Source organism: Mustela erminea, chromosome 16 (assembly GCF_009829155.1).
Source record: "Mustela erminea isolate mMusErm1 chromosome 16, mMusErm1.Pri, whole genome shotgun sequence".
NCBI lineage: Eukaryota > Metazoa > Chordata > Mammalia > Carnivora > Mustelidae > Mustela > Mustela erminea.
Genome location: NC_045629.1, coordinates 68697028 through 68719490, shown reverse-complemented (window position 1 = coordinate 68719490; position 22463 = coordinate 68697028). Strand labels below are relative to the sequence as shown.

The 22463-nt window shown below is 45.7% G+C and overlaps 1 long non-coding RNA gene across 2 annotated transcripts; it reads right to left on the bottom strand.

The window, feature by feature from the left end:
• Positions 1-4428: 4428 nt before the first annotated feature.
• Positions 4429-21945, bottom strand: LOC116575352. Of its 2 annotated transcripts, none has more exons than XR_004279726.1 (4): positions 21236-21945; positions 14916-14989; positions 13499-13731; positions 4429-4998 (listed from the first exon to the last, which is right to left on the bottom strand). It is a non-coding gene; the product is annotated as an uncharacterized LOC116575352 (long non-coding RNA). The 2 variants fall into 2 exon arrangements; XR_004279725.1 differs by lacking the exon at positions 21236-21945 and adding an exon at positions 16834-17376.
• Positions 21946-22463: the final 518 nt, after the last annotated feature.

The window sequence follows — 22463 nt, the reverse complement described above, 5'->3', positions numbered from 1 at the left end:
CTCCTGTAAGTAATTTAAATACTCTTGTCACTAAGCTATTCTACAGCCAATTTCAGCTAATCCCCAGATCTGCTCCAGCCTGTTCTGAATCATACATAAAACAGACTGTTGGTGTTAATTGCCTCAAAAGTAATGAGAACAGTAACATTTATAAACGTAATGGCTTATGTTGTGCCAAGCGCCGTTGTTAAATTCATTATTTCCTTTATGTTCACAAAGACCCACAACAGAAACTGAGGCACAGAGAGGCTGAATAACCCGCCCCAAATCATACGGCTAATACTGGTCAAACCCTGGCGGTCTTCCTCAGAACACCTGCGTACGCCATTTGCTACCCATGTTGTTGTAGCTCATCACCCCAGTCGTGTCCCCAAAGGAGAAATGGTTCTTAACAAGCCCCAAAACATAACCACTCTTGAACCTCAGTCAGCATCTTGAAATTCTGTTTTGTGACCCAAAATCAATTGCTCTGAAACTTTATCCTTTCATGTCTCCAACGACCTGATGCTCCTCTTTATTCAACTCGAATATCTGTGTCACTTGCCAATGTGATTCTTGATCATTATTTTTTGGGTTTGTTTGTTTGTTTGTTTTCCTACAACAAACTTTTTTTTTTTAACTTTATTTTATTTTTTCAGTATTCCGGTTTGGTTTTTTTTTTTTTTTTAGAAACTTTTTGAAATGCCAAATCTCCCTTTCTTAAAATGTTTTCATATTTTAAAAAGACTATGCAGAGGAAACAGAGTATAATCATTACTTGGAGCAGGTTACGTGGGCAAGGAGGGGATATTATATTAATAAAGGAAGATTATTTTTTTTAAAGATTTATTCATTTATTTATTTGACAGACAGAGATCACAAGTAGGCAGAGAGGCAGCCAGAGAGAGAGGGAGAAGGAGGCTCCCTGCGGAGCAAAGAGCCCGATGTGGGGCTCGATCCCAGGACCCTGGGGTCATGACCCGAGGCAGAGGCTTTAACCCACTGAGCTATCCAGGCGCCCCAGGAAGATTATTTTAATGAAGCTAAGAGCATGCAGGCCTGATGGCAGAATTTGGTTTGTTGTCAACAGTGTGACAAAGAAGGCAATTTGGGTTAGATCATCTTCTACAGGAAGTAAAACAAATCAAACAAAAAGCAACCTTCTTGTCACTTCTCCAGGAGGGATGGGGAATGGGAACCCACTGAAATCTCAGCCTAATGATTTGGCCTGCCAGGAATTTGCCTGCTTTCAGAGGGCCGTCTTCCCGGGCCTGGCTGCGGTGAGGAGGGCACCCGTCAAGAAGTGACTTTGAAAAAAAAACCGGGGCAGGGAAAGGAGAAGGAAACAGAAGAAGTAGGTAGTATGACCACGCTAACTGTCAGCTACGACGGCTAAGATGCCAAGAGATATTGTCCGATTGATAAAATGATTATTGGCAGATCAAAAAATAAAGGTATAATGACTCTTGGGTTTACAGTTGTAGCCATAACATTAATTTGTAAAAATCGGTATCAGGAGGCAGGACAGTGTGCTCCTCTAGGAACTGGAGTGGTGGGTTTGGGGGAAAACAGGAAGCCTGATTTTTCCATATATTCTACTACACTATTTGAAATCTTACATCAGGAACATGTATGATTACTCTAAGAGAAAAATAAAGGGGGTAAAAATTATGAAGATGTATCTATACATATAGACATCTGTTTATCCCTGTGTCTAAATGTCCATACACATGTGTATGGATACAAGCATAAGCATGAATATAAGCGCACCCATACCCACAACCATGCTATACTTTTTTGAGGGTGTTTGTAAAACCCCTATAGGTGTCTATTGACAGACAGTTAATGCTATCATTTCAGTCCAGATCTGTATGCTTTCAAAAAACAAAACAAAACCAGGGACTCTGAGAACTTCTAGTCCAAGACCCTTCTATCGTAGATGGAGAGAGAAAGTCATCCCTGCCACCAACAGTTGTGGACCAGCTAGAAGACACAGTGGGAGGCCTCGAGACGTAGAGGTGAATAAGTCCCAGGCTTCCTGATTAAGATAAGGAACCAAAATACAGTTGACTAACTACATCGCAGCACAAACGCAGTTAAATGGGAAGACTGAAGCAAAGGGGAATCACCCGAGAATGTGCAGAAAGAAGAACCAAATCTCAGGTGGGAGCTCTCCCTCGATGGGGGGGGGGGGTCCCCAGAAAGCAGAGAATTTGATGTTGTTTCCACCTGTCCGGAGGTTTGGGACCCTCTCCTGAATTCTTCCCATCTGCCATCCTGCTCCGGCCAGATCCAGGCCGAGGCAGAGTCCGGCGTGCGGACACAGAGAGAAGTCCTTTCCCTGCCCCGGCTTCACTAGAGCCGGGCTGTTTTAGGAGTCAGAGAACTAACGGACATTTTTAGCCTTCCCAGCACTAGATCCCTGGCAGTCCAACCTGACCAGGGATTCCAGTTCTTTCTTAGGAACTGAGGGCCTGTGAATACAAGCCGCATGCAAATGGCCCTTTGAGTAGGAAAGCTCCCTGGTTACCCGTGAAATAACAACCTCATGCTTCCATTTTTCACTCGTCAGACTGGCAACATTTCCAAAGACTGAGAAAATCCAGCATTGTTGAGCATGTCAGGAAAAAGACACACTCCTTCACCACTGGTTGGCACATGAACCAGCTTAAACTTCTGGAGGGAAGTTCGAAGGAATTCAGATACAAATCCTTCAACCTGCAACCCCACAGGGATATTTGCATGGGCGCAACCTTGCACCAGGACATAGGGACAAAATGCTCACATGTATGTTTACAATAGCAGAAAACTGTAAACCACCAAAATGCCCATCAATAAAGAAACTGAACATATTCGTACTCGAGAACGCCACCATGTGCAACAGTTAGAATGAAGCGAGTCTCTCTGTCTTGCCATGGATACAAGGATAAAGTTAAGGACGCACGCGTCATAATCGTACAGAGTGGGATCTTACGAATGTTTTTAAAAATCTGTCCGCACTGTGGGAAGGCAAAGTTATGAGACAGTGGTTGCCTCTCTGTTGTCCAAAAGTTTATAACATGTATTCATGGTTCACTTCCTGAATTCTTTTAAAGTGAAGGAAAATAAGAGTATCTTAAAATAGGCAGTTGAAAGAATTTTTAAGTCAAGGGAGGCAAGGGAGAGGCGCAGAGCTCTAATTGGTGAAGTTGGCAGAGTCCAGGCATTGGTCTCCAGCCTGATGGACCAAAAGACAGGATGACGTCACACCAAGAATTGTTTAGTGTCTCAGCAGCATGTCAAGCTAACTAAGCTTCCGAGAGTCTAAGGGGGAGATGTCCATCTATCATTCACAGCGGGGTTCCCAACCTCCGCACCATCCACCCACTACTGACGTTCGGGCCAGCTAATTCTTCGTAGTGGGTGGTGGGGACACTGCAAGACACTTCTCAGCGTCCCGGGCCTCTACTCACCAAACTCCAGGATCACATCCCTCCCACATTGTGACAACCAATGTCATTGCCAAATGTTGCCAGAAAAGTCCCCGGCTGAGAACCACTGATTTACAGTGAGAAATGTTAACTGTCAAGAAAGCCAGATGCTGTCACTGCTGTCCCTGCGGGAAAATGACACACAACCAGATTACAACAGAAGGCTGCTGGGAAAGCAGGCAGTTAGAACAAAGGCAGATTTGGCGGGGGGGGAAGAAACCCTCTATAAATATATATATATATAAATATATATAGTATATAAGTATATATAGTTTATTACAATATAAAAATATAAGAGAGTGTGTGTGTGTGTGTGTGTGTATTTTAAATATTTGGTGGCTGTAGCCTGGAAAAGGCAGAGACCCCTCCCTCACTCCAGGAAGATCCTGCACCTGGGTGTACTTTTTTCCCCCTGGGGCACACGCCCATTAACAGTTCCCCTTCTCATGGACCCTTCCCCGCCCTCCCAGAGACACCAATGCTGTCAGTTGTGTTAATGCTGCTCAAACAGGCCAACGGCCCCAAACTGCAGAGGAGCCTAAACCCAGGGAAGGAGGGGACCCCTGGGAGAGGCAGCGCCCCCAATGCCCACCACAAGCGAGCCAGGGTTTTGAAGTCTTCTTTCACCTTAAAAGTCCACGTGATTTTGCCTGCCGCTCTGTATCATATGTTCTCACTTTTTTTTAAACAAAAAGCAAATAAATTTCCCAAATCCAAAACAGTAAACTTAAGGGAGGACGGACCCGTTTACCCTGGGGCTTCTTCACGGGCTCCCAGGCACGTTCCAAGATACAAAGGACAACTTCTTCCTGCTCTTCCTTGGTCTCATCCCAGGAGAGTTTTTCCCTGAGCTCGAGAAATGCTCAAAGAAGTTACTTGGGAAATGGAGCCACGAGCATGAGTCGTTCACAGCCTGGGCCCCAGCGGGGGGCGGGGGGGGCCCCCCACCTCCGCACCCAGGAATCCTGCTGAGCCAAGGACTGAGATGCTAGGCCGCCGCTGTCCCCAGCAGAATTCTAGTGAAGACGGCTCAGTAGCTCATTTTGGTTTCAAGCCATCTAGCCTCTTGAGCTTTTTTCTTTTTCTTTTTCTTTTTTTTTTAAAGAAACTTCTCCAGTGGAAGAGAAATCACGGTAAAAAAAAAAAAAAAAAAAGGCATGAGAGTTTCTATTTCTAAATGAGACTTCCTTGGGATTTTATTTGCTCACTTTGAAGGGACTTCACGTTTCACTGGGGTTGGGATTTTTAAATACAAAGTCTGTTTCAAGCATGGCTCGTGGAAGGCAGGTGTCAAGCCTGAAGGTGCTGGGGACAGAGGACTCACGGATGGAGAAGATAGGAAACTTGGTGAGAGGCGCCCAGGAAGCGCGGAGCTTCCTTCCCCTGTAGGTTCTGAGGTCCCAGCGTGGGATCTCGCAGGGCTGGGACAGGTCTAGGATTTTCCGAGACACAAACACTTCCGAGGTTGCAGTCAGGAATTCAGAATGGGATTTCAGGATCTTCTGAGAGTCTTCATTCTTTCCCTGTTCCCGTCTCTCCTGTCCCAGTCCTGTATTTATATGCGAGAAATACCAAACGTGAGAAAGGACAGAACTCGACACGCCCCTTTCCTCTGGCTCTTCCCAGACAGGGATGGGCTTTCGTGTTCTGTGGTTGACTTCTTTCCCCTTTTCTATATGTGATTCTGTTGTACTTTTGTCCTTAAATAGTTCTTCAGCAGAACAAGATTTTCTATTTTTACACTTTCCTCTAAAAATGACCGAGAGAACTGGGCTCTAGGTTTTTACCTTTCCTTCTCTCCAGAACACTTTTAAAGGACTCAGATCTTTATATTCATCCCTTTATATTCATCCTTGGCACCACTGTATCTAAGAAGGGGAGACCCAAAATGATGGTAACTTTGAAGGCCTCTTGGTTTTTGGAGAAATAGATGTGACATTGGTTTCCTGTATTTCCAGGCCCATGGCAAAAAATGCTCAGTCTCCTCGGGGACTATTGATGGGAGACACAGCTCTGGGAGATCGTGTTCCACAGCAGGAGACATAAGGCCCAGCATCAAGTAGATGGCATGCTGAGCAGAAAAGTAATCTGGCTCACTTTACTCCAGAAGAAGAAATTAGGCAGGGAAAGGTCTCACCACCATGAGGCTAGTAATGCATCAGGATTAAAGGTATCTGCTTTGGAGACAGGCAACTTGGGTTTGACCCCCAGCTCTGCCATTGTATGAACCGCACGTCACTCAGCCTCTCTCTACTTCAATTTGCTCATATTTGAAATAGTGATGACAGCATTGAGTCATTTAACAAATGTGGATGAATTCCTAGTATGTGGCAGGTACGCTTCTAGATGCTGGGGGTGGGGTGAGGCAGTGGTGAGCAAAACATTGATGGTCACTGCTCTTAGGGAGTTTACATCCTAGGGAGGAGTGGCAAGCAATAAAGAAATGTACAGGATAAATTCCATAATAAATGCTACAAAGAAAATAAAACAGCATGGTGTAAGGGTAAGTGGTGAGGGAAAGGGGTGGTAAGACATCAGAAGAAGAAATAAATGAGCTGATAGTGAATGATGGAAGCAAACCAGCCCTGTAAAAACCAGGAGAGGGTATTTCATAAGGACCCAGTGAAATGAAGTATGGAAAATCTTAGTGCAATGCCAGACAAAACAAATGTAAGTTACTCAACAAGTGTAGGTAGCCATTATGATTCAGAGGGCTTGGAAATGTTCCCGGAGTCAGGCCATGAGGAAGCTGGGAGACGGAAGGGCAAGGACATCAGGGAGGAATTGGAAGCCAGAGGGTCAACTGTAGAGCCTCAACCGTGGAGGCCAGATGGAACAAAGGAAGCATGGGGGGCTGTGGAGGACACTGTGGAGAACTGGAGAGCTCGTGCTCTATCTACAAGGAGCAGCTGCGGCTCACTCCGCTTCCCTAAATGATGACTCCGATCCCTGTGATTTGAGGGCCATTCCGGCCTGCACACAGCACTTCTGTCAGCTCACCCTACCCATGTGCCTTCCTTCTCCTCCTGGGCTGCCTCTGCTCAGTTTGTCCCGGACCCTTGAGCAGGAGATGGGCAAATAAGTCAACTCCCTGTTCTACAGATAAGGAAACTGAGGCTCAAGAAGATGATGAGATTCTAGCAGGAAACACAATTACTCCCTCAGCCTTGATGAACACTGTGCCTCCCAGGGCAGAGGAAGTTGTCTTCTTCCAGTGTGGCGCTCTCTCTGTCTGTCCTGCAGCTCAAGGCATGCACAGAGCATTGGGAGAGAGGAGACACCCATCCCACCAACCAACCCTACTGATGTATGGTCACCAGTGGCAGAATGGAATATCCCCCATACTGAGAGAAGTGAAGCTCTGCGTACCTGGTTTCCAGAACTGTCAGAAGTAGTCTTTGGCAGGTTGTGGAGAAGAGAGAAGGCCACGCTATCATCACCACCAGGAGTACTGATTGAGCAGGCCATGCACACACCAGTGCAGAACATGAGAACTGTCCTTGAACATCTCAATCATCCCAAGAGTGTTGATGGTACAACCTCAAGCATAGGACTTCGGAGGAACCCAAGGGAAGCAGTGATATTCCCTTCCATTTGAAAATTGATTTCACATTCCTTGTTGGAGCAGTTTACAGAGGAGACAGTCACAGCCCTGAGAGGGTCACTGAGATGCTGTGACTCCCTGATGCTCTGTTTTCATAGAAATCAAAGCCCATGGTATTTGGGATGGTTCCCTTTATAGGTTGTCCTCATGAAACAATGAGAGACTAGCACAGCATGCAGAGTACTACTGCAGGAGCACCTGCTGGTCAGCACTCCAGACTTCTGAACAACCTGGAATCTCTGAGTGACATCACGCTCTTTTGACCTGTAGGCTTTTGTAAATATTATTGCCTTAGCCCGAAATCCTATTCCTCACTCCTCTCCCCACCATGACCCTCATTCACCTGGATAAATCCTATTCATTTTGTCCCAACTTAAATATCACCTCCTCCAGGGAGCCTTCTCCCCCATCCATGTGTCTCCTCAGCAGCTGATGCCTCTCAGAGCATTCACCAAACGTACTGTCCTATGATGACTTGATTCTGTTTCCGTCTCCCCCATTAGACCCTACCCCATGATGGCAGAGGTTGTGCTGTACATGCTGTTATATCCCCTGGCCTCAGGAAGTTGTCATTTGGACAATCAGGAACAGGGACAGAGCCCTGCCCTCTCAGAACTTACAGAGTGGTAGGGAAGCCCACTGCCCAAGATGGTCATTGCACAGCTGACTCTCCTCCTGAAAGCTCAATGCCTCTTATGGCTCTCTCTGTGTTAGGAATTTCTAACCTCCTTCATCGCCAACAGCTCCATGTGAGTCAGAGGAGATCTGGATAACGCCAACCCATTCCTGAGCCAGCCAGCACTCCCTGCAGACTGGGCGCTGATCCGTCTGATTTTCTCTCCTCCACTGGCATGAGAGGCCCAAAGCCAGCCAGAAAATCAGTCTTGGGAATGTTCAGCCTTTTCAGGCCCTTGGGATTAGAGTCAAAAAATCTATTCCAGGGAGACAAACTAACAACCCACTCGCCTATTGTTTGATGGGGACTCCTTGCCTTCACCGAAGCACCTATCTCTTCTCTCTCCTCCAGGTTCTTTAGCATCATTTGTAGGTCTTCATTTTTGACAGAGACTCTATGCATAGGCTATGGGGAACATACTGTGGGGTATCTGCCCAGTTTATGTGACTCCTTAGGTGGACCACTCACCAGCGTACCTCATACCATGCTTCCTCACCAGTGTTGACTAGACCAGGATTGGACACCTGAACCAGCTGGAGCCAACACAGTCTTTCACCTCAGAACTGAGACTCAGAGAGTGTAGCTCAGTCTGAGTTGGTCTCTTAAATGAAGATGATATAAACTAAGCAGATGTCTGGCGGCATTCCCTTACCTACTAACTAGCCTGGGAGGCATAGGAAGCTGGCCTTAAGAGAAGAGAGAAAGAACCAGAGACCCTGGATGAAGGCATGGTGATTGGCCTTTTGTTCCTTGTTGCAGGCCCTTCCTGAGGCCCAGTCTCCTTCTTTCCCATGGCACCTTGTGAACATTCAACAACCACCCACTGAGCACCTACTGTGTGCCAAGCATGAGGGTCTAAGCTCTTGGCCTAAATGTTGGGAAAAAAATAGACATAATCTCTCCCCTCATAGAGTATATGATCTTATTAATCAAATAATATAAAACTAAATATGGACTTAAAAGCTGGTTTAACAGCTCTGAAAGAAAAATGCAGGAAAATTAAAAGAAAAAATATACAAAATATATATACACATATACATACATGTATACATATATGTGTAACAAAAAGACCTGACCTAGTCTGGAGAATCAAGGAGGGCTTCTATGAGAGAGTGGCATTTGGATGCAGTTATGAAACAGAGAAGCACCTGTAGGCTGGTTAGATGATTCCTACACTGACCAGTGCAGCAGAGGCAAGGTTTCAGGAACGGAAGTGGCCATCGGGTTGTAATGGCAGCAGGGAGGAGCCCGGGCCTTCCACAGACTGACGGAGGCAAAGCAAGTCTATCACAGTGGGATCTGAAGAGGCACGATGACACCTGGTTCTATCTGATTTCACGGGTTGGGGCTGTCCTTGAGCACTGGGAGTGTTTCAGTCCTCACTGGTTCTAATGTGCAGCTACAGTGGAGAACCACTGACTCAGGGCCCACAGAGAGAGCCTAGCAGACAGCGAAACCATGACTTCCTAGAAGCCCCCGTCTTTGGAGTCATGCAGGTTCTCTGGAATCACGAACCCACCCATTCCTGGAGCAAATCTTGCACCCTCTGTGCCATGTCTGATAAGACTCCTGCCATGTGGCATGTTGGCAACTTAGACAAAGAGAGAGAGAGAAAGAGAAAGAGACCCTGACCCGGCCTGAGGTATGATCCAGACTCACTTACCAGGAAAGAAGAGCTCAAATACAGGGAATACAAGTAGAGGTAAAGCCAAGAAAGAGAAGGAGGGAAGAAGGAAAGATGGCCAGGAGAGGTAGAGCATACAGAACTGAAAACAAGTCTCCTTAGACCCCTAGCTTCACTGCCTGTTGCAGAATGCCAGAAATTAGGAAGCAGAAAGCCAAGCCAGGGCACCCTGAGGTCTCGCTGAGAGCCAGAGAAAGTGCCAGTGGCTGCAGCAGTGGTGTGCTGGTCAATGTTCAACAGCCCATTCTCCGCAGAAAGCCCCAGCTCATAGCATCTGTCCGTTTCCATGGTGTGAACACTCCCATGGCCAATTTCAACTTTACCAGTATGGCGTCCTGAAAGCAGAGCTGGGAAGAGATGTGCACAGTTGGCATCAAGAGCCAGTGCAGACTGGCTCCAGCTCCCCACTGGCCTCGGCAGGGAACCTGAATGAGTTGGGCATCCAGCAATCACGCTTAGTCTGACACAGGTAATAAACAGCACTTTCCGTTAAGTAGCGCTCTAGACGTGAGAAGGAAAAGATTATTTGCCAGGAGGATGAATCCTGAAGAGGATGTGTCCAGATAGTGGGACAGGTTATCACATGGGGTAGAATATTGGCGGAGGGAGGGATGGGGAGCAGGGTAAGAGAAGAAATGACATTGCTAGTGTTAAGAAAGGAACTTTCAGGAAGGAACAAAAATGCTTAAAAATGGATTTTTTTTTAAGTTTTGCTGGTTATATGCAGTTTCATCATCCAGATCTCCCTAAGTTATCTTCAGTAAGATCTGTGTTTCTCACCAAAACGTTTGTGGTTCAATTTGATTTGAAGGAAGGAATCCAGTACGGTGCCAAGTTTGGTCTCAAAATGGGTAAAATGAAAGAAGGGGCTACCCACATGAGCACAGCCACATTCAGATTAGTGGGAAAGTAACAATAATGCCACCACACAATACCAGTCCTACTGCTGAACACTGACCACGTGCCCGTACTGCTCTACTCAACTTTTTATGAACTAACTTATTACCACTTTTAATCTCACAACATCTCTATGTGGTAGGAACTACACAGATTAGCAATTTACTTGAACCCAGAGGGACTGGTCCCAGAACTGAGTTTGACTGATTGTTACACTGTATGACCTCTCAGTGTAGCATATGGGATGCGGTGTATCTTTTTAGATAAACAGTATATGTTTCAACATAGAACACCTTATACCTCTGGGATTAGGATGCTTGATCTATAATTCAGATACTTCTAGGAGAGCTGAAAACTGGATAGCCCTTTTCATAAACGTTGCTTTGAAGTGTAATGAAAGGCTTACGTGAATTGTAAGAGGGTTTTGGTCATCAGACAGGAAGTGGGATGCTTTCTTTCTAGAGCTTCTGAGACCACTATAGAAATTCACTGGCACCAGCAGCATACAGTCAACTCAATAGACATTATTAAGTGCCTTTGAGGGCTACAGCATGAGGATGACAGTTCTCTTATGTCCCTCACCCCAATAGGAGCATGGGGCGGGGAGTAGAGTGGAAAGCAAGTACACTCCAACTTCTGACAGGGAGAGTAAAGTGGGTGCATGACGGGCGAATTCGTAAGCACAGTTCGGCATGTGGCACAGAAATCATGAGAAACTTCATGAGAAAGTCTGGGCTCAGCTTTGAGGGACCCATGAAGAGAGCATGAGGGTGCCCTGGGGAGAGGGAAAAGCTCAAGCCAAGGTGTAAGAGGTGACCTAGACCAGGACAAGGAGCAGGACCGTGGGCACGAAGAAGGAGCATAAGGCACAGAGGCCGGGTGCTATTTTCAATGAACTTCAGTCTTCTCTGTATTGTCTCATAATAATGAAACTAAGATATAATGATAATGAAATTATTATGGAAATCCAAAAAGTCAATTAGACTGTTTTCATTTAGACAAAATAAAGAGCCCCTTGAAATTTCAGAAAACACACACACGCACACACACACACACACACACACACACACACCCCATACTTCCACTAACCTTAGTTAATAATAATTAAACAATAATGAACCAGCTCAGTGAGGATTAAAATTTTAAAGGCAGAGGAGAGTTACACTGCCCCGATCTGTGGCACAACCAGATCTCCACCCTTTTCTTCTGATACCCCATCTCCATTTTTCCATCCTGTCTTGGTTCAGTTTGCAAGGTCCCATAAGCCCTCGGCTACTCTGGGCACCCATCTACATTGTCCTTTCAAGGTTTCCATTTCTGTCTTCTGTGCTCCAGGCTCTTGGAATCTAACATCACCCTAACTGCAGCTCAGGGATAACAGTGAATTGTGATCTTCAGTGAAAATATATTGGCTTCAATATATTACACCTGCAGTATATTATATATACATTATATAATATGTATACCTTCAATACATTATACCTGCACAAAAGTGCAGGTAAGGGGAGAATTTCAGGCCAATAAGAGAGACTGGGGCTGGACCTTCTAGTTCCCTTCAGATCATACCTGGTAGGAGACTCCTTATTCTACCTGCATGGCTGGCATTGATTAGGAAAATTTCTTTGGGAAACCGTAGGCCAAATTTCATAAAAGAAAAACTAGAATATGGTTAGAGTATCCTCTCTGCCTTCTTTCACCATGGTCCTATTTTCCTTTCTCCCCTGAGGAAGCACAGAGATGTTTTTGGAATGTAATTCTAGATAACTCAGGCTATCAAGTTACATTTCATCTGGCAATTCAGACGGACTGGATGAACCAGCATAAAGCGAGGCTGGAGGTGGGGGAGGGAGGAAAAAGCCACAGGAGAGAGCAGGGTAGAAGGGAAGGTGATGACAAGAGGAGCTTATAGAGACGGGGACCTGGAAATCTGGACCCAGCAGGTTTAACTTCTGGGGCCACTGTTTGTCCGAAGGCCAAGGGCACTGCCAACAGCCCTATGGGAATCTCCAGCATTTCCTAACTGCCCTGGCCAGAGTCCACAATTCATATCTCTAGGCATTTCTCTGTTTACAGAGCTCTTCCCAGACGGAATGTCTCACAAGGGCCCTAGGTCGAGGACTACTGGTGTTAACATGCCTGTTTTACAGAAGAGTACACTGAGGCTGAGAAACCCAATGATCTCCCCAAGGTCACTTAGTGAATGAGAAGGGAGCTGTGACTCCACAGTAAGTCCATCCATTTTAAAGCCAGTCCTCCCCGACCTGTTCTTTCTTCTCTCCTCTACCATGGTCAAAAAACTCAGCAGAATTCTCTTTGATTCCATTTAGCTGATGTCCTCCCAACATCCACTATGAGTAAGTATCTGATACTAGGCAATACCATAGGAAATAAAGGGTTAGAACAAAAAATGTCCTCTCTCCTCAAGTTGCTTACAAGCTTGAGAGATTCTGAAAACATTCAGCATTTACTGAGGGCCTGCTCTGTGTCAGGCCCTGTCCTAGGTGCTGAGGTTATAATGGAGACCGAACAGTGAAGGCCCTTCCTCTCATGAAGCTTATATTCTAATGAAGGCAGAAGAGTAAGAAACCAGAGAAATAAACAAGTGTGTGTTAAAACAGATGTAAATCGAGCTTCCCTTGGGCAAAAAAAGGATCAGATTATACGAATGTCAGACTGGGCTTCACAAATCAGCCTACAGTCTTCTAAATTAATACCAAGAGTTGGATCTCTATTTACCAGATCATGTAAAAAAACAAGTCCCTTTATTACAAAACCACAAAAAAATACCATGTGAGAGCCCAGTCAAAAGTCAAACTGGGAGAAACTGTTGCAAGACCGAAGGGAAGATGTTATTGCTAATAAAGCACGGCTCCGTCTTCAAGGCCATAATGAACACGGAGCCTGAGAAAAGGGCAGATTCATTCATGCTGGAATGATCTGGGAAGATGACATTATCATTTTGACTTCAGGGTCGAACTGGAGACTCTTGTAAATCAAAATTAAATTATGCTTTCGGTATCCCAAAAAGCAAGGATTGCAGCTTCCGGGATGTCAGTCAGCGTTTGTTCACATGTGGCTTTTATATTTCAAAAGATCATACTGTCTGAAGCCAGCCCAGCCCCCCCCATGGAGACCGTTCTCTTTGAACTTGACGCACTTGACATCCACTGCGCTTGTTTGGCACTCACCCACGCACTGCCTGTGAACTCCGATTGTTGTCCTGTGTTGTTCCTTATCTCTTGCGATGCTGAACTTCTCGTGTAGTGATGACTCACTCATCTACCAGGGTTTGCCTCTCCCCCTGCGCTGTTTTAACCTTGCACCTAAGATAGGCTTCCTTCGGTCCACAACTTGTCGAATGCCAACTATGTGCTGGGCACTGCCATAGATGCTAGGGAGGTAGCCTTCTGGAGATTTTAGTCTACAGGGAGACACTGACATTAGCCACCGCTCAAAGGAGTCTTATCATTACACAGAGTCTGTATGGTCATATAACGAGTTTATAGTCACATATTACAGACACAGACAAGCGCAGGAAAATAAATCAATTCCATGAGCATGCATCACATTCGGGAAACACAACCTGGGCTGGAAGGAAGGAAAGGACGCCCAAAGAAAGTGGAGCTGGAGCTGGAAAGGGAAGCAGAGGAAGAAGAATGTGTAAAGCCTTCAGGCAAAAGGACACAGAGGAGGGGCGCCTTAGTGGAGCAGCCAGTTAAGCATCTGATTCTTGATTTTGGCTCAGGTCATGATCTCAGGGTCATGAGAGTGAGTCCTGCTTGTCAGCTCTTCGCTGAGCAAGAGGCCTGCTTAGGATTCTCTCCCTCTGCCCCTCCCCACTTTAAACAGAAGGACACTTGGGTCAATATGTGCACTGTGCAAAGTCTGCTCTGTCGACCGGCACTGGCGCCAGAGGGGAGAGAGCAAAGGAGGAGGGCAGGGGAGGGAGGCAAGAGACTTAAGTGGGTCCTTGCTGAGCTTTCCTTAAAAGCAATGGGAAGCCATTAAGGGGCGTGCCACACAGAGCAATGCGATGAGATTTGTACAGAGAGAAGGCCTGATTGCAACGGGAAGCAGCCCTCTCTAAACATTCGATGACACATCCTGACTGCATCGTGAAGCAGCCTTCTCTAAACATTTGATTACAAAATCCTGATGAGCAAAAAGTGTTTGAGTATACGCCTTTGATTTTTGTAAATTTATGCACCGAATATTTGTTATACACTACAGAGCTCATGTACATTACAAAACATACAAATATCGAAATCCCTCAAAGGGAGTTCATGCTAAAAACAGTTTTTAAAAGTTTTGTCTTGACAGAAGGCTGACAATCATTGAAGCCGAGCAATAGGCCTGTGGAGGTTCATGATTATATTTTCTCTTTTGTGTATGTTTGAAAATGTCCACAAGGAAAAGGTTTTCTTTAAGTCTCAGAAATTACCATGATGACTACATTAAGTTAATATCTCAAAGCATAATATACATTTAGGGCGAGGTTTATTATCAATAGTAATAGATGTTTGTCCGTTGGATATTTTGGATCACTCTGAACTGGGAGGGCAGCCAGCGTAGCGTCAGAGATGATTCGATGATCACTGTCCTTACCTATTCCAGGAGGTTTAACAGCTCGTCCGTTAGCTTATGGTTCCCAGTTGCTTGCCTTTAGTCTTATCTGCAATCTACAAAGGTGACACAAGAATCCTTGTAAGTTGCTTGTCCATGTCTTTGAAAGATCATTCAATTAAAACTACTTAATGTAACCCAGAAGCAGGTTTCCCCCAGAAAAGATACAAGCCACAGTATCACACTGCAACACATTGAAAGCAAATGGGCAAAGGACCTGAACAGGCATTTCTCCCAAGAAGACATACACGTGGCCAATAGGTATGTTGTTTCAAGGTGTTTAACTTCACTAACCATCAGGGAAGTGCAAATCAAAACCACAATGAGTTACCACCTCACACCTGCTAGGTTGGCTGTTATCCGGAAGACCAAAGATAACAAGGGTTTGTAAGGATGTCATGAAAAGAAAGCCCCTGTGCAACATTTGTGGGGATGTAAATTGAGACAGCCACTATGGAAACCAGTGTCGATATTCCTCAGAAAACCTGATCCATATGATCCGGTAGTCCCACTTCGGGGTATGTATCCAAAGGGAATGAAAACAGGATATTGAAGAGGGATCCGCACTCCCATGCTCATTGTCCTATTCTTCACAATGGTCCTAATACGGAAACCACCCAAATGTCCACTGATGAATGAATGAATGGAGAAAGGAAAGGTTATAGATAGATAGATAGATAGATAGATAGATGATAGATATAGCTCATAATACAATTCAGCTGTATTATAAAAGAAGGAAAGCTTGCCATTTGCAACAACATAGATGGACCCAGAAGACATCATGCTACGTGAAATAAGCCAGATGCAGAAAGACAAATTTTGCATGATGTCACTGATACATGGAATCTAAAATAGTCAGTCTCATAGAAACAGAGTCAAATGGTGATTTCCAGCCCCTGGGGGAAATGGGGGAAATGTCCATCAAGGTGTACAATCTTTCATTTACACAAGATGAGTAAGTTCCAAAAATCTAATGTACAACACTGTGCATATATTACACTGCAGTTAACAATATTGTATTGTGTACTTGAAATTTGCCAAAAGGGTAAATCCTAAGTAATCTCACCACACACACACTCAAAAAGTAACTATACGAGGTGATGGATACTTTAACTACCTTGATTATTATATTTCACAATGTATATGTATATCAAATCATCAAGATGTACATCTTAAATATATACAATTTTTTGTTGTCCACTATATGTCAATAAAGCTGGGGGATGGGGCAAGAAACCAAAGAAGAAACCATGGGGATACTCCCTGAACCCCGCCTGGAACAGAAGCCTCCAGGACACCTCTTGAACCAAATGACACATGCAACTGGCTATCTTGCACACGATTGGGTAAGAGGTCAGGGTCAATCCATCTGTTGAATAACAGTAAAGCTTTATTCCTAAAGCTTTATTCCTTCTTTTATTAAAAATAAATAAAAATCTAAGTTCTAATGTTTTCCGCCTGCTCACAATGGGTCATATTGTGTGCACAATTTTGGAGACACCACAGTAAAGACTGGCTAGAAGGGACCCAGCAGAGACACACAGAGGCCCCTGCAGCATAGCCTGGAGCAACGGTGGGTGCTGACCACGATGGTGGAGGGAAGTAGACGGATTCAGTGATACTCAGGTGTGCATCCCGGACTCCACACGGGTCTGGACACAGGGGTGGAGAAGAGGAAGGACATGAGAGCGCTCCTGGGTTTCTGCCTGCACAGAGTTGAGTCTTATTATACAAAGGAAGTATATCAATCTAAATTTTGAATTAAATTAGCACACTGATGTGTGCTGTTGAAATGGATTGTCCATACTACCAGTTCTTGCGGTGATATGTTCTCTGCTTTGGTTTCCTAATAGCGCTGCCGTAGAGGAAGTGTACCAGGTTTTCGCTTAGCTCATCTCACCTGTGGGAAGCTTCTGATTTTTGAACGCTGAGCCCAGGCTATGCACTGACTAGGGCAGGAGTCAGGAGACAATACTCCTTATAGTGTTCCGGCCGCACCTTCAAGACTCTGCAGGTGCCTTGTCTCAGATGAGAGGTCAGTCCTTCCCCTCTGACCGCCCAGAGGAGGGGTCCTCAGTGTGCGAGCAGATCACATACAGACAGAGCAGGGTCAGATGAGCCCCAGATCAGGACTAAGCTGAAAACCACCTCCTGTCATTTGACTGCAGGTGCTCTAGGAAGAGCAAGCCCCAACGTCCAGATCCTTTCTCCCGTCCACCAGGCACCGTCACCTGAGGTTCTCCCCTCTTGGAAATGAATTACTTTGATTTAGTATCCTCTTCCAGGCATTCCGAGAGAGTAAAACACTACTGTCACCTTTATGGGACTGGGTTCATCGGGTTACTTCTCTGAGTGGCAGAAAATGTCCAGGGTTTCACGAGAAATATACAAAACATACAAAGTTTGTTTGGCACAGCATGAACACTGACAGGCAAGAAAACCCCCAAACAAAAACATCGCGATATGCCCTTGCAGCACCGCCCCCCCCCCCCCCCCGCAAGGGGCAGGCAGACAGAGACACCGCTTCCTACCCATAAGACCATCCCCTCAGCTAGGAGAATACGCTGTTCTAAAATACAGAAGGATAGGGATGCCTGGGTGTCGCCGTCCATTAAGTGTCTGGCTTTGGCTCAGATCATGATCCCAGGGTCCTGGGATCGAGTCCCACGTCGGGCTCCCTGCCAGCAGGGGTCTGCTTCTCCTCTCCCTCTGCTTCTCCTGTCCCCCAGCTTGTGTTCTCTCAAATAAATAAAATCTAAAAAACAAACAAACAAATAGCAAACAAAAACAACAACCAAAAAAACCCTAATTACCCCTTTGTGCTCAAGCTCAAAGGAACAGACACCATTTTCAGAAGCAACCAGGTGTTATAATGGTTTTCTCCCATTGTTAAGTTAAACTGAAAAAAGTTACTCTGGAGCGATCGATCGATGGAGACCAATGCCTGGGCGTTCACAGGGCTGAATGAAGGGAGAAACACCAGCCTGCTGAGCGGACAGGACAATGGGAGGACCAGCTGCCGTGTTATGGCCCCGTGTTGCTGTAACCAAGGCTTGGGCAGGCTTAGTGCCTCAGCTGCTCTATCAGCTGAGAAATCTAAAAAACAAGCAAACAAACAGCAAACAAAAACAACAGCTGAGAACTCTTCACGTTTCTAATTCTCAGAGTCACTCTGCCTTAGGCAGAATTATTTTCCACAGCGAGACAGGACAGGTCCCTGCTCGGTCCCTGCTTAGCACGCAGGACAGCCTTCGTGGCCAGTCCTTGCTGCAAACTACTTTTCAGAAGAGGAAGTACCTTCATTTGCAACCAGGAGTCTTCGTCTGGGGCCTCCTCTTCCTCATGCATCTCATGGGCCTTTGATCACCCCAGGCTCTCGTTAATGAGCTTGACCTGGCTCTGGCCGTGGGGTCATAAATCTCCGCATTGCCACTCCATTTAGAACAAGACCTGAGCCAAGTCACCTAACGTCTCCCAGCCTCAACCTCCTCACCTGGAAAATGGAGACGACCCTACTTTACAGGATTGTTGAAAGTTTAGATAGGAGTTTATTTATATGGGAACGTGTCCGGTACGGGGTTCACATCCATTAAGCACTCAACACACATAAATTTCAAAGAAAATTGTAATCTGAATCCTAAATTGTAAGTCAGAGAACCTGGGAAGAGAAAGTTCAAGACTTTTATGTCTCCCAGAGGAATTCTGCGCCCCTCAAAAAGAATAGGAAATGTCATCCCATTTGTTTTGCGAGCCTTTCTTGAGTGCCAACTGTGTACCAGGCATTATTCATGGCACTAAGGATATAGCCATGAACAAGACACACAAGAATTTGCACCCATGGAATTGATTTAGTATAAACTATTTGAAGTTTTCAGAAGTTTAAATCCATTTGGGGGACAGCCGTGTCATATGAAGCTATTAAGCCCTTTAGGAGGACCCAGTCTCCAGCCTCTAAACCTGGCCTCAGTCGAGGGCAGCCACATGCTCTTGCAACACTTTCCTTGGTGGCCCTAACAGAGAGTACATTCCTGGGCTAGAAGGACTGTGGCTCTGACCCAGTATGACATTGCTTATGTCCTCAGGTGTCCCTTCTGGCCTAAGTGGACAGCCAGTACAGTGTACCACAGCCTCTCTCCCCCCAAGGATGTTCCTTAGGATGTGACTAGATGATTAATGTGGAAAGAACTTCTTGTCTACACAAGCTCAGGGAACACTGAACTGAGCGAATTCCAACAGGTTTCTTTGCAGCAGGCCTTCTCAGAGCCTTAAGGAAGCTAAGGTAGTTATGAATCTACATGGATGACAGTGTGCAGTCTTTGACCAAAATGCTGCTTTAAGCATGGAAGATGTCTTTATTCCAGAGTAGATGGTAAATCCGGCCTTCCCCATCACGCAGTTTTGGACATGTTGGATTCCTGGAAGGAAGTCAAGGGAGGAGGCTGGACCACATCACCTCAAAGGTCTCCTTCAGAAGGACCAGTCTATCATCTGCAAGGTCACCAAGCTCCCAGGTGTACAAACGGGCTCATGAGTCTCTGTGCCAGCCCCTGTGTTCCAGTGGCCCCTCGATACTCAAGACCCTGGGTTTGACTGGGATGCATTTCCTGTCCCAACAACCACTCCCACTCCTCCCCTTCAATCCTGTTAGTTTTGGAAAGAATCGCCCAGTAGCTTGTATCAGCAGCCAGGTGGAGCACTAAAGATGACCCAGGGCAAGCAAGAGTCAGCCCAGTCCCATCTGAACCATTCTAGAAGACTGGATGAAAATTATACAAATAGTACAAGTTAATATTTTAACATGATTGACCACATACTATATATATAAATGGAGGAAATATAACAAAATATTAGCAGGGACTCTCTCTGGGTCATAAACAATGGATGACTACTATTTTCTTCTTTAAGCTTTTCTGCATTTTCCAAATGTCCATCAATAAGCACGTATTAAGGGCACCTGGGAGGCTCTGTTGGTTGAACGTCCAACTCTTGATTTCGGCCCAGGTCATGATCCTGAGGCTGTGGGAATGGAGCCCCGTGACAGTCTCCCTGCTCAGCGGAGAGTCTGTTTGCGATTCTCTCCATCTCCCTCTGCCCCTCCCACACTTCTCATATGCTTTCTCTCTCTCAGATAAATAGATAAATCTTCAAAAAAATATTAGTATGTATTATTTCTATGATAACAACAAAACTAACTCCTCCCCCATTTGTAAAGAATCATCTAATGCAGGTCTGGGAGTGAAAGAAACTATCCAGCGGATTTTGTCAGACTGTCCCAGCAAAAGTCCTCTGCGTTCCTATCTCCCATTACCTTGGCTTGTTTCCCTGATTCCTAATCTTCAACACTAATGCCCAAGCACAGTTTTTAATAGCTCCCCAACTGAGTTCCTGGCATTTCCATGTGACCTTCTGCTATCGGCTTATGTAAGCCCTTAGAGTGGCCACGTATAGCTGTGTAGGTTGTCTACTGCCCAACTCCAGGGGTTGCAACTAACATAACTGCCAATGTGAATGGTACCTCCCAAATGTCCAGTCCACATGACCATAGGGGGCGACCCTGCCTGGTTTCCTGAACTGTTATCATGATCCTTTAAACCTTTTGCTGAAGTAGAGTGCTACTCAGAAGATGAAAGTACCTGGGCTTGGGAAACAGCACACCTAATGTATCACAGCATGGGCTCCAAAATCAGACCACCTGGTTTATACACTGCCTCTGCCATTTGGCAGTTGAATGACCTCAGACAAGTTATTTAACTTCTCTGTTAATACAGTTTCAGTTTCTTTACCTGTAAAGTGAAGTAACACTAGCAACTGCCCCTAGTATTATTCTAAGGATTAAAGGCACTTCAAATATAAAGCAGTAGTCAGTTTTCTGTCTCGTGGTGAGCGCTCAGTAAGTGTTAGTTATTAGAACTATGATGTCCTCTGAAGTCACACAGACACCTAGAGACCCGGTCTTTATTATTAGTTAAATCTTGCATTTGTATCTACCTGTATGTAGGTGGGATGTGGGGTGGGGGGAGGCCAGCCAGGGTAAGAGCGAGTTTCCTGAGGCCAGCACTGCTTCATGGGTGCTCACCAAAACAGCACAGGGTTCAGAGAGCCAGAGAGTCAAGGTGAATCAGGATCGGTGAGGGTCGCAGCTGAAGAACAGGCACTAACAGCAAAGGAGACAGGATGACTTTGAGGGCTGCGAAGCCAAGATGGCAGCCCCAGATGGAAAAACCTTGGGGGCCCCAGGAAAGAGTTACAGATCAGGGAAGAACTCCCGAATCACCCTTGGAACACCCTTGGGATGCTCTCACCTTGTAGAGACTCGATCCGTTGACAGGTCAATGTTAATGCCTTTTCTCTCCAAAACAGTTAGGTTTGGCTCCAGCTGTGAGTTTCTGAAGGCCCCCATGATAACAGTGGCTTGAACAAGATAAAGATTGACTTCTCACTCATGACATGACTCATGTCAAAGCATTAAGGTAGAAATTTCAAGGCTGCTCTGTGGCTCTGCTCCTTCCAGCTCATACCTCCACCTTCTGTAGGGTATGGCTTCATCCTGGTGGTCCAGTTGGCCTCCACGTCTAGGGAGCAGGATGGAAGAGATGAAGAGGGAGATGAGAGGGCACTGCCTGCTGCCTGAGAGTCCCAAGAAATGTCACAAAGCCACTCCCCCTACACCCAGGACTCAGTGGTAGCCACAGTTGGATGCAAAGAAGGTCAATCAATGTCTTTATTCTGGCCAGTGTGTTAATTTCCTATGGCTGCTGTAACTAATTACTACACACATAATGATTTAAAACAACACACATTTATTATCTTACAGTTCTAGAGATCAGAAGTCTGAAACGGTTCCTGCGGGACTAAAATCAGCAGGACTAGATTCCCTTCCAGGGGCTCTCGGGGAGAATCCAAGTCTAGCGTTTTCTACCTTCAAAGTCACCCACATTCCTTAGGTCATAGCTCCCTTCCACCTTCAAAGCCGGGAGAGTCTTCCTCCCAATGCCATCTCTCAGGTTCTGACTCTTTTGCCACCTTTTAATAAAGGACTCATGGTTACATTAGACCCACCTGCCTCATCCAAGATAATCTTATTTGAAGGCCACCTGATTAGAATCCTTAAGTTAATCTGTAACCTTAATTCCCCCTGCCATGTAACATAAAAATATGCATAGTTTCTGGGGAGTAGGATGTATAGACATCTTTGGAGGAACATTATTCTGCTTACCACAGGCAACCAAATTCTATCACTCTACAAGAAAAGCAGAGGACAAGCCATACTCCCCAACAAGACTATGACCTCAGAGAGCAGTCATCATGGCCCTTCAGTTCTGCCATGCCGATGGCATAGAAATTCTTGTCTGCCCAGCATCTCTGACGGATCCCTGTACCCCTTGGGCAGTCCAGGTGGTTCAGGTGGGACAGCCCCATCCTCTCAAGCTTCTGATGGTACCAATCAGAATTCTCCTGGGTAGAGCAATTGCTTCAGGAGATGGACATATGAACCAAACAAGGTCAATCATGTCATTCCTGGTACTTGGC